The sequence below is a fragment of the Carlito syrichta genome, unplaced genomic scaffold (genome assembly GCF_000164805.1).
Source record: "Carlito syrichta isolate Samal-C Ts95f unplaced genomic scaffold, Tarsius_syrichta-2.0.1 Scaffold315349, whole genome shotgun sequence".
Classification (NCBI taxonomy): domain Eukaryota; kingdom Metazoa; phylum Chordata; class Mammalia; order Primates; family Tarsiidae; genus Carlito; species Carlito syrichta.
Window position 1 is genome coordinate 627,762 of NW_007259445.1, and position 12,143 is coordinate 639,904.

The 12,143-nt window shown below is 34.3% G+C and overlaps 1 protein-coding gene across 1 annotated transcript in view; it reads right to left on the reverse strand.

Moving 5' to 3' along the window:
• The window catches only part of LOC103275163 (CUB and sushi domain-containing protein 3-like), a 715,868-nt gene that overhangs the window by 583,819 nt on the left and 119,906 nt on the right, over positions 1-12,143 (reverse strand). The gene's annotated exons all lie outside the window — the stretch shown is intronic.

Sequence of the window (12,143 nt, forward strand, 5' to 3'; positions counted from 1 at the left end):
CAATTGCCTCATTAATTAAAATGTTCGGTCCAGGCTGGGCATAATCCTAAATTAATTAGATCAGAGTGAATGCTAAGTTTGGGGGAAAAATTATTGAATGTATGGGCAACCGACAGCAGTCTTCTAAGAATTTCTTTACTTGCTTTATGGGAAGTCTAAGTCATTGAGAGCATGAGTCCTGGAGACACCTACAAAACTTTCTAATTTTTTTGAGCAATTCATCTCTTTGAATATGTAATATTCTATAGTTTTGTTGCATAATGTAGAACCCTAAGATTAACAGAATGGCCAGAGAAAATGATCCCAACATTTATGTAAACTTTATGCTAACAAAGCTTGGATCCATAGGCAGTCAGTCAAGGTCAGAAGTTCTGAAGAAAAGCTCTTCACTCAGATTTCATCTGGGTGTTATCACTTGAGTGCCAGGAAGCTGCAAGTTAGAGATACTGAGCTAATTTGAAGAAGAGGACTTCATACTACCCAAAGTATCTCTGTTTGGATCTAGACGTAGAAATGCAAGAAAATTGAGGCTTGTTTCTTTGGGAAGAAATGAATATATTTTATGCAAGTTTGGATTTTTTTGAAATGAGCAGTGGTGGCATGAAAGAGTAGAAGCCAGAGTCGCAGACAAAGGCTGATTTTGGAAGTTGTACATTCATTCATTCCACATTCTTTTTACAGCAGCACCTTGTTTTTGCCTTGGGAGACACTTCTCTACTTAACAGCTGTTGGGCTTTACAGTAGCTGACTCTGCTGATTCCAGCGGTGAGAACTGTGACTCAGGGCTGAATTAACCAATATAATCCTATCCACCGAGCTAAATTTAGCTCAGGGATCTTCCCCTATAACCTCTACATATGGGAAAGTCCTAAACTTGGGTTAATCGGTATGGGATGAGAAGCACAGCTCTTGATATTTTTTTGCCATTTTAAAAACTTCCCAAAAAAGTTGGATCACAAAGAATACTTTACAAAAAAAATAAATATTTGTGTATATTCAGATACTTTTGCTCAAGCACCAAAAGTCAAATAGGGCATTTTATGATTTTCAAAAATAAATAAATAAATAAAAGGTCTCTTTTAAATTGCTTCTTGCAGAGCAATTACTTTGAAGCCTTAGGTTAATTAGCTATCACCCATTTCTATTAGTTTTCTGCCTGAACAGCTTCCAATTTGAACTTCATAACTAAAGGCAAGCATGAATCCCTTCAGCAACAAGCTGATCTACAGGGTGTTTTATAGATTCTCAGGCCCTGATGGTTTTAGAAAAGGGACATATGTCCTAAAATAACACATTCAGCTTTGTCTACTCTATCTTCAAGGGCCTGCTGAGTCATGCATTTCAAGTACTTACCTTTTTTTTTCTTTTGACAAATTAGAAATTATACCTGTATTTAAGTTTCCTTATCTGTATTTGCACTTCATTTTCATTTTGGTTTATCTCTAAGTTAGATTAAACATGACATTATTTGAAATAATAAGGTATTTTTTTTCAAAAGGAAGATTCCATTTTTTACCAAAAATATCATAAAAACAGCAGCAAACTTAAAAAAAAAAAAAAACTCCATTCACTGTTGTTTCACAGGCTGGTCATTGTCACCTTCCTCAGCCTTTTCTAGGTGAATGCACATATACGAATATTTCTACACATTATATATATTTTTTCAATTTGAATCAGCAATGCTGTACATACTTTTTTGAAAGATTGTAGTTATTTTAAGAAATCAATGATATTTGGGGGGGTCTAGGTGTATATGTCTACTGCATTCCTTTTTGAAAGATGATATAGCTTAAAAACATATAGTATACCTGTATTACAATTTATTTTATTTTTCTCCTACTGATAGCTTCATTTTTTTATTGTAACAGGCGTGGATAATACAACTTTGGACATATATCTCTGTGTACTTGTTTGATATCTCCTTAGGGTAAACATTGCAGAAATAAGATTGCTGAATTTTAAGTGTAGATAGACTTTTTAAGTGTAGATAGTAGCTAAACTGTCATCAATAAGTGTAAAAATGCATGCTGCTGTTACCACGGTATGAAGTGCCCTCTGCCCCCAGCCCCAATTTTGGCAATGCTGGGTATTTTGAAAGACATATTCTTGCTTAATTTTTAAATAAATTTTATTTTATATATTTGAAGTTTACAATATGATACTATGAGACATATTAAATAGTAGAATGGTTACTATAGTGAAGTAAGCTATCATAGCAATCATTTCACAAAGTAACTTTTGGTGTGTGACAAGAGCAGCTAAAATCTACTTATTTAACAAAAATTCTACTAAAATAAAATTTTAGTTCAAATGTACATTAGATCTTTAAAGTTGTTTATTCTATACTTGTATATCTTCTATTTGACATATAAATCTATATCTCTCCAATTTTTCTCCCTCAACCCCGGCAACGCCTGCTCACCCATGATAAACACTGTTTCATTCTCTATCTTTGCGTAAGTGAGCCTTTAAAAACATTTTTTTCATGAAGGCAGTGTTTTGTCAAAAACTGTGGAACACTCAGTGCAGTGAGGGCAGGTGCGTTGTCATGGTGGAAGAACCAGTCACCTGTTTGCCACAACTCGGGACTTTTCTTCTGCAAAACGTGACTCTACTTTTTCAAACCTTCCAGATAAAAACTTTGGTTAACTATTTGACGCAGAGAAATAAATTCCAAGTGTACTACAAGAGGCCTGCCTTCCAAAAAACAATTCTGGTGTGTGTGTGTGTGTGTGTGTGTGTGTGTGTGTGTATGCACACACATGAGGTCAGGAAATAGTGTTCTTCTAGTTGCTGGCTTATTTCACTTAGTGTAATGTCCTCCAGATCTGTCAATGTTACGGAAAATTGCAGGTCTTCTTTAAGGCAGAATAAGGCTCCATTCTGTGTGTGTGTGTGTGTGTGTGTATGCACACGTGCACACAGGTCACATTCTCTATATCCATTCACCTCTCAATGTATACTTTGATGTGTTCATATCATGGCTATTATGAATAATGCTGGAATGAACACAAGAGTACAGATGTCTTTACTGGGTGATGATTACATCTCCTTTGGTATGTACCTAGAAGAAGAGTTGCTGGGTTATATGCTAATTCTGTTTTTAATTTCTTTAGGAACCTTCGTACTGTTTTTCATAATGATTATACCAATCTACTTTCCCACCAACAATGTACTAGGGTTTCCTTTTCTTCACACATTCCAGCATTTTTTATCTCTTATGTTTTTGATAATAATCATCCTTAAGAATGTAAGACATATTTTTGCAAATCAGATCCAAAAATATATCTCAAATATAATCCACTATGACCAAATAGGCTTCAGCCCCAGGATGTAGGGCTGGTTCAACATTCACAAGACCATAAATGCAATTTAATACAGCAGCAGATGTAAAAACAAGTACCACATGATAGATAATACAATTAGATGCAGAAAAAGCTTTTGATAAAATCAAGCATCCCTTCTTGATAAAAAACCCTCAAACACCTAGGTATAAAAGGAATATACCTCAAATAGTAAGTGCCATCTACGATAAACCCATAGCTAACATATTGCTAAATGAACAGAAACTGGAAACATTTCCCCTGAAAACTGGAACAAGAAGGCTGCCCATTCTTGCCCTTCTTGTTGAATATCCTGTTGCAAGTCCTAACTAGGGCAATTAGACAAGAGAAGGAAATCAGAAGTAACTAAATAGGAAAAGAGGAAGTCAAATTATCCTTCTTTACGGATGATATAATCCTATACCTTGAAAATCCAAAATAATTTGTCAAATCCCCGCTTGCACTGATAAAGGACTTTGCCAAAGACTCAGGGTACAAAATAAATGGGCAAAAGACAGTTGCATTTTTACACACCACAACAGACAGAAACCCAAATAAAAAGCACAATTCCGTTCACAATAGTCACACACACACAAAAAACCTCTGCATCTTCCTAACCAGAGAAGTGAAAAACATTTACAATGAGAATTACAAAACACCACTCCAAGAAATCCAAGAAAACACAAACAAATGGAAAAATATTCCATACTCATGGATAGGAAGAATCAGCATTGTTAAAATGTCCATCCTGACAAAGGCATTCTACAGATTCAGTGCAATACCCATTAAATTACCAACATCATTCTTCTCAGACCTGGAATTGACAATACAGAAATTCATATGGAAACATAACCGACCATGAGTAGTCAAAACAATCTGTAACAAAAGAAAGAAAGCAGGAGGTATCACACTTCCAGACTTCAAACTTTACTATGAGGCTACAGTAATCAAAACAACCTGAATTGGTACAAGAACAGGCATATAAACCAATGGAACAGGATAGAGATTCTGGAAGCAAAGCCTCCATTTCTCAATCAACTCATCTTTGACAAAGCCTCCAACAACAACCACTGGGGAGAGGAGAACCTATTCAGTAAATGGTGCTGGGAAAACTGGCTGATCACATGCAGAGGATTGAAACAGGACCCCTACTACCACCATAAACAAAAATTAACTCTAAATGGATTAAAGACCTAAATGTAAAACCTCAAACTATAAGAATCTTAGAAAACGCAGGAGACATCTTTATGGAAATTGGAACTGGGAACCAATTCCTGATCAGAACCCTAAGTGTCCATACCATAAGAAATAAGATAGACAAGTTGGACTTCATCAAACTGACAAGCTTCTGCAAAGCAAATGAAACAATCAAGAGAGCAGGGAGACAGCCCACAGAATGTGAAAAAAAAAAAAATTTGCCAAGTGTATATCTGACAAAGGCCTAACATCTAGGATCTACAAGGAACTCAAACATGCTGAAAGGAAAAAAAACAAACAGTCCCATTAAAAAGTGGGCAAAAGACATGAATAGACACTTCTCAACAGAAGATATACCGGCAGCTAACAGACGTGAAAAACTGTTCAGCCTCACTCATCATCAGAGAAATGCAAATCAAAGCCACATTGAGACACCACCTATCCCCAGTAAGAATGGCCATCATTAATAAAACAAACAGCAACTGATGATGGCGAGGATGTGGAGAAAAAGGAACACTTCTACACTGTTTTTGGTAATGCAAACTAGTGCAACCACTGGAAGACAGTGTGGTGATTTCTGAAAGAACTAGAAATTGACCTTCCGTATGACCCAGCAATCCCCCTATTGGGAATATACCTGGAGGAACTCAAGTCATTCTACCAAAAACCTGCACACTCGTGTCTGTTGCAGTTCTATTCACAATAGCAAAAACATGGAACCAACCATGCTGCCCATCGATGTTGGACTGGATAAATAAATGTGTACATACACACAATGGAATATTATACAGTCATAAAGAAGGATAAACATATGGACTTCGCAGTAACTTGTATGGATTGAGTCAATCATACTCAGTGATCTATCACAGAAACAAAGAACAGAGTAACATATGTTCTTATGCTTAAGCGGACCTTGAATAATTATCATAATACTATAAGAAAGGGATTGGCAGTAGTGGGAAACTGCCAGGGGAGGAGTGGAACTTGCAGTTAAATGAAACTGCTAGCATAGGGAGGGGCACACCTCATCAACAAGGCACCTGCATAATCAACATTTGTGTACCCAATCCTGAATTGTTCCCTGCATCTCTAAAATTAAAAAAAAAAGTGTGAGACAGTATCTCATTAGTGGGTTGAATTTGCAATTCCCTGTTGACTAGAAATGTTGAGCACTTTTTCATAAACCTGTTGATTATTTAAATGTCTTCTTTGGAAAATGTCTGTTCAGGTCCTCTGCCCATTTAAAAATTTGTTTCTTATTTTTCTGCTATTGAGTTTTAAGAGTGCTTTATGCATTTTATATATTAACACCCTGTCAGATAGGTGGTTTACAAATATTTCTTCATAACTCATAGATTGCATTATTATTTCATTTGTGTTTATTTCTTTGTTGTGCAAAAACTTTTTAGTTTGATGTAGTTCCATGTATTTAGCTTTACTTTTGTAGCCTGAGCTTCTGGTGTGATATCCAAAAAATCATTGTCAAGACTAATGTCAGGAAGCTGAAAGGCAAATTTTGTAAGGAAAAATTGTTATCTTACTGTGCTATTTTGCATTTCTCTGATTACTATTGAGATCAAATATCTTGTATGCTTCTCACTTAATCATAAGTATTTTATGAATTATCAGTCTATATCTTTCATATGTTTTTAATGGTTACCTTTGTCACCACTCTCATAGGGCACAATTAGTTGGGTTTCTAGGGACTCATTTGGAGTCCATGCTTGCTTCCGTATATACATTTCTAAATGAAAAAAACTACTTATTCTTGCTCATTGCTCTCATAAAATCACAATTTCTTATTGTTCAGTATAGCACATATGGAACATAATCTCTTTTTTCACTTGTCTCCTCTGATGATGTTTCTTCCATATGCATTCAACTATTCATCAATATGTCATACCTTAGGGATTAAATGATACAATGGACACTTCCCAAGCTTTGTCTTCTGGGAGGGAACAATCTAAACAATGAGACAGAAGGGTCATTTACGCTATTACTACAGAATACAGTAAGTGCCATTATCTGAATAAGCAGTTTGTTGTGTGAACACATGAAAGCAAAACCAAACCTAGATAAATCACTGTGTGGTCTATGGAAAATTCTTCTCAAAAATTTGCATTGCAACTTTTCATAACTTTAATCTTTCACAATTTCTAAACACCTTATGCTGTATTTTTCAAATTTTAACTTTTCTTTTTTTGTTGTTGTTTTGTTTTGTTTTTTTGAGTTGGAGTCTCACTCTGTCACCCAGACTGGAGTGCAGTGGCTGCTCCCGGCCACCGCAGCCTCAACCTGCTGGGCTCCGGCGATCCTTTCGCCTCAGCCTTCTGAGTAGCTGGAATTACAGGCGCGTGCTACCACGCCCAGCTGATTTTTTGATTTATTGTAGAGATAGGGTCTCGCTGCCCAGGCGGGTCTCGAACCTGCAGACTCAGGCAATCCACTCACTTCAGCCTCCCAAAGGTGCGGGATTACAGGCTGAGCCACTGAGCCCGGCTGGATCTTAACTTTTAGTGTCCACTAAACAGCTGATTTTTACTTGAAAAATAACTAAAATTTTCATGATTTGGATGAAACGTTGTCAATAAGACTGATCAACAATATAGGTTTTTAAAATACCATGTTCATTTTTTACCGTTAGTGCATAGTAAAGAATAATAAAATGATGATTTATATGGCCTTCTAATAATATTTTAATGTGTGTGTGTGCGCTGAGGTTCACGACAAGCAACATTCATATTTGTGTTTACTTTCTTCAACCATCTTCACAAGACACTGCATTGAGCTTCCTTACCCAACTATGTTGACATGACTCTAGCAAAACTTATTCATGACCTTACCATTATCAAAACAAGTACTTTTATTTAACCTTCTTTTCATCTTTGTGTAAGGTACTGCTGTTCATTTTTTTTCTCTCTCTCTCGGGAATCTCTTCTAATTGCTTCTATGATGATACCCTACTTTTCTAATCTCATAGATTTCTACACCCAATACCATTCCTTTATTATAATTCTGTCTTCACCTGTCTGCTATCTTTTGTAGGTTTCTCAGCAACTACACACATAGCTGTAAACACTACTGCCGACTATAAAAGAGACATGTCTTCATTTACATATGCTATCTCTTTACTGTCTATTCCTGTGTAGATGTAGCATACTATATCAAAGACTAGTCATCCCTGTCCTCACTTTTTTCTTATCTTCAGGTCTAATTAGTCCATGCCTCTTAAGTCTCTCTCTAGCCCCTTCTTTTTTCTATTATAAATTATCTGGGTTTTACTATACTTCATCTCCTGCCTGGCACATTTTAGCAGCATCTGGTTTGCCCTTCTGCTACAGTTATTTATTCAAGACACAAGCCAAATCTTGCCACTTTACTTATTCAGCAGTGCTTCTTTATGTCAATATAAAATCCATATTATTCTCCATGTACCTTATGTATCTGGTGACTTTTTTTCCCACTTTGTTAAGCCATATTATGTCTTTAATTTTGGAGTCATGAACTAGATTTTTGAAATTATTGAAGGTAACCTGGGGACAATTCTATGGAGTTGACTAAAAAATGCTTCTTCTGGACAGAGAAAAGAATTGGGTACTTGACACATGTATGTACCCCTTTATCAGGGCCCTCATCATGAACAATCACTGACTGTAGATATCCAGGGAAAGTGTTGTTTGCCATTTGTCTTTTGCTTTTTATTTTTGCTTTTCTAAGTTTATCAACTACGATGCGATTTTTTATATTAATGTTTTTCTACTTCTTTCAATTTTGTTTTTTTGCTTTTGCCACTGAGGTTTGGGTAAGAATATGGTTTTTGGTAGAAATTGCACAAATTGTTTTTAATGAAATGAATATTTCACCCTACCTTTTATCTTCCAGAACCATAAGACTTCCCAAACTTTCATACTAAGGAGTCTCAGGGATAAATAGGGCTGGCATTTTAGTTTGGGGTAAATTTTTGAATAACAGAATTTCATAAGGGTTTAGGGTTCAAATCTCATTTTGATAAAAGTACACACTTATGATTTCATTAGAATAACTAATAAGACTCACTGTGGAGCAATATTCCTTTGTGTAATGGCAAAACTTTTAAAATATTATAATATTTTATCTTAAAAATCTCAAATGATATCACCTCAGAGAGATCTTTTTAAATTTTAAACTATTTTTATTATAAATACACTAAATATATGTAAAAAACACTAACTGTGTATACATAAAAAACTTAATAAACAATTACAAATTGAAAATTTAAGTTACCAGTAAGTATATAAAAAACTAAAATTATCACTTGTCTTTAGGATGCTTTAATTAGCTTAAATCACAATATGTTGTGTTTCTCATTTAAGTAAGATTTATGACATTTTCCAAATTTTTATTTATAATTTTATTGTATATGTATGCATTTCTGTCCTTAAGTTGTGATGAAATTCTATCTTCTCAAATTTTATTAACTTACTTGTCACATTCAGCTATAGAATACATCATTTTTTGTGGTATAAGAATGAAGATTTATTTTTCATTTGTATATCCAAATCTCCCAGCACTATTTATAGAGAAGGCCTCTCATTTCTACTCATGCTTCATTTTGTCATACATTAAATGCAATTTTTATACAGCCCTGTTTCTGGATGTTCTGTTCCATTAGTCTACACCACACTATCTTAACTAACTTCATAATAAGCTACTTGCTGTTTTTGACTATGCAAGTACTTTAGCATCACTTTTCATCCTCAAATTTATCTATTCTTTTTGAAATTGAATTTTCTTAAATATCTTAGAATCAACATCAATTTATAGAAAAAAATGCAGAAATTTTGATTGGAATTACTTTGAAACTATAGATAAATTTGGGATAATTAACATTTTGCAACACTGAGAATTTCAATGCATTATAGTGATAATATTATGAGAAAAATACTCATTTATGCTAGCTTTTTTTTAATTTAGAGAAATCTTACTGACTGTCTTCCATTTCAGCAACGATCATTTTACCTTGATTAACTAATTTTTTTTCATTAGAATGTAAATTTCATGAGATGTGAGGCATTGCCCATCTTGCTTATTGCTATATCCTCCAATAATAGTATAGGCGTTCAAAGATATTGAACACTTTTCAATAAAACAAAAATAGATACACAAATAGTAAGATAAGGAATCAAATGGCTTGCATCATTTTATTGCTATTCAAGTTATTATTTTCTTTTACTTCTGGCCAACAAAATTACCTACTAGATTATCCAGTAATAAAACATGCTCAATATGTTTGAAGCCCTAAATTTACACAAGTTTTTAGCTGTTTTTGTACATTTGAGAATCAGGTTTAATGTGAGTTCTTATTAACTGAAGGATTGCAGCATGCATTTTGCATAAGGTTTCAAAATTACCTCACTTGCACTATTCATAAATTAGCAACATAAATGTAGTCATAAAAATTGTCTTTTTAACTAAGCCCAAAACACTTTTCAGAGTTAAGGGAATTAGGGAGAAAAGTAACATAAGTTTTATTTCTGTGTTCCTTCATAAATGTTTATATATCAAATTATTTAGGCCATTATTTTAGTGCAATAAAATAAAAGCATAAGCATTGAATGTCAATTTTATTAATGTCTCCCAAATGCTTGTTTTCTGTCACTAGGAAATTAATATAAAAAGCAGTCTATTTTTATGTTTTCCAATTATGTATATTTCTCCAAAGACATGCCCAGTCATTTTTCTCTTTTTTCACTTATTACTTAATTAATTTATTAATTTTTTAGATATTATCACTGTAACCAGTATTTTTACTGTGTTTCATCAATGCATGTGATGAATACAGTATCTTCCATTTAATAAAAGGAGTAAATCAGTTTTAAACTTAAGTTTCTCAGTTTATTGTTCATCCAGTAGCTCCTTGATTAAAAGAGTTGTATGGTGTAAAGACTTTTATTTGCAATTACTGCAGAAAAGTATTAGATGTCACAAGAGCTTGTTTAGGACCAAAGCTCCACCTGCCAACTCCTAAAAGGTTTTCCCAGTCCTCAAAAGTCTCCTAAGTAGTTGTTCCATAATTCCACATCTAGACCTCAGCCTCATATTATGAGAAAAGGGGTTAAGTTATATAGAGTAAGGAGTCTGTCTATCAGAAGTAGACTAGCAATAAATAATTTCATGAAATCTGAGAGCTAAAAAAACCTACAGTACCAATATTTCCTCCTACTAATATATTTTCTTTACCTAACAACACAGAACAAGAAGAAATTTTATATTATAATATATTTGTAATTATTTTTAAAAGAGAATTAAAACATACCTATTTGGAGTGAGAAGGATTATCTATACCTTTGACATGTTTTTTTTTTGTTTGTTTTTTTGGTTTTTTTTTGAGTTGGAGTCTCACTCGGTCGCCCAGACTGGAGTGCAGTGGCCGCTCCCGGCCACCGCAGCCTCGACCTGCTGGGCTCCGGCGATCCTTCCGCCTCAGCCTTCCGAGTAGCCGGAATTATAGCGGGCACTACCACGCCCGGCTGATTTTTTGATTTATTGTAGAGATGAAGTCTCACTTCCCAGGTGGGTCCCAAACCCACGGGCTCAGGCAATCCACTCACCTCAGCCTCCCAAAGGCTCGGGATTACAGGCTGAGCCACCAGGCTGGGCTCCTTTGAAATGTTTAACAGCACCTAACTTGATTTTTTCATGGTTTCCTCCAAAACACATGGGCATTTAATTTCTGGGATAATATTATAATGGGTAATGGAAATGTTCACATCTTAGATTCCACTTTTTGATGGTTCAGCAGGTGAAGAGCTTCCTTGATTTTAGGCACATTCTTTCTTTAGACACGTAGACAGAATTTGGTTGCTTATAAATTTTGTTGTTCCAGATGCCATATTGTTTGTAAAGGACCATGTTGCTCTACTATAAGCTACCCTGTATTGATTTATTGAGAGAACAATATGATTTTCATTATTTTTCTGATGAATCTCACTATAATATTTACAATCACTATAACAGTTTCATTTCAATCAGGATAATTGATTTGTCATAAAATTAAACAACAGCAAGCAGTAGCAAATCTGCCACCAAAATATCCATTTATTCTGAGATTTCTATTTTTCAGGCACTTGCATTGTTTTGTTTATTCATCACAATAAATTCATGAGATACATACTAGTACCTTCTATATTTCATAGTTGATGAAAGGGGTGTGTGTGCGTGTGTGTGTGTGTGTGTGTGTGTGTGTGTGTGTGTGTATGTGTGTGTGTGTGTATTTTATCTACAAAACTGAATAGTGTATGTCTTCTATTTTGGATCTCTGAATTATAAACTTGTAAATTACCTGCTATTAAATAAACTCTACTTCACACATTTATATTATTTAGTTCTGATTCTGCGAGTTAAATTTCTTATTTTTAGATTTAAAAAAGCTGACAGAGTTCAGATAGTTAATTTTATAAATTTTATAATCTATTCCAAATTTATGAGCATAACATTTCAAGATTTTATCTTCAACACTTTAGCTATTTGAGTCGGTTTACCCTTAAATATTTCAGGAAAAATCTAGGAGGCAGTCATTTAAAAAATGACATTAATGATAGCATTGTAGATAGTCTCAAAAAGGAGAAATTATTTCCTTAGGTT